General features: G+C 48.4%; 1 non-coding gene across 1 annotated transcript; it reads right to left on the bottom strand.

The window, feature by feature from the left end:
* Positions 1-210: 210 nt before the first annotated feature.
* LOC148881836 (5S ribosomal RNA) lies at positions 211-329 on the bottom strand. Its single transcript, XR_016113783.1, has one exon. It is a non-coding gene; the product is annotated as a 5S ribosomal RNA (ribosomal RNA).
* Positions 330-673: the final 344 nt, after the last annotated feature.

Here is a 673-nt window from a genome sequence, read left to right as displayed (position 1 = left end):
TACGAGTACTGTCATGACGGTCCCCCATGCGGACAGCTCCCTCTGCCGGAAAGCCATATCGTTACACGCAGCGACTCAAGAGTAAAATCAACGTGTGGGAAGCCGTTTAAAATCGCGTCGGGGGTGATCATGAAATGAAAAGTGGAATCGGATCGCGAACGGGAGAGACCATTTCTCGGCCCACAGAGTTTGGGGTGGCTGCAACAAAAAAGCTTACAGCACCTGGTATTCCCAGGCGGTCTCCCATCCAAGTACTAACCAGGCCTGACCCTGCTTAGCTTCCAAGATTGGACGAGATCGGGCATTCTCAGGGTAGTATGGCCGTAAGCGAGGGAATGTGCCAGAAAATCCCTCTTTATAGTGTTGCAGGGAGAGCGTCTTTCTTTGCTCATGGTGTTCGTTCTTGTCGGATGATGGTTATTTGGTTTTCCAAATACAGGCTTGAATCGATGAAGGTTTTATTTGTGTCTGTGTTGTCAAATAAGGCGCATGTGAGTCCAGCTGATGCGTTAATGTGGGTAACTTTTCTTTGACTTCCAATGCAATCCATTTCGTCCATTCATTCCGGGTAGAGTGAACGCTGGCGCGAATGGTTGCCTCTGTTCACTTGCACAAAAAAACGTTCTTATCCCGTGACTGTAAAGTGGCCTTTAGAGCTTTGAAAGGCGCTTAA

The sequence above is a fragment of the Hippocampus bargibanti genome, linkage group LG22 (genome assembly GCF_051943395.1).
Source record: "Hippocampus bargibanti isolate YZ-2025 linkage group LG22, ASM5194339v1, whole genome shotgun sequence".
Classification (NCBI taxonomy): Eukaryota; Metazoa; Chordata; class Actinopteri; order Syngnathiformes; family Syngnathidae; genus Hippocampus; species Hippocampus bargibanti.
This window is presented reverse-complemented; position numbering and strand designations above follow the sequence as displayed.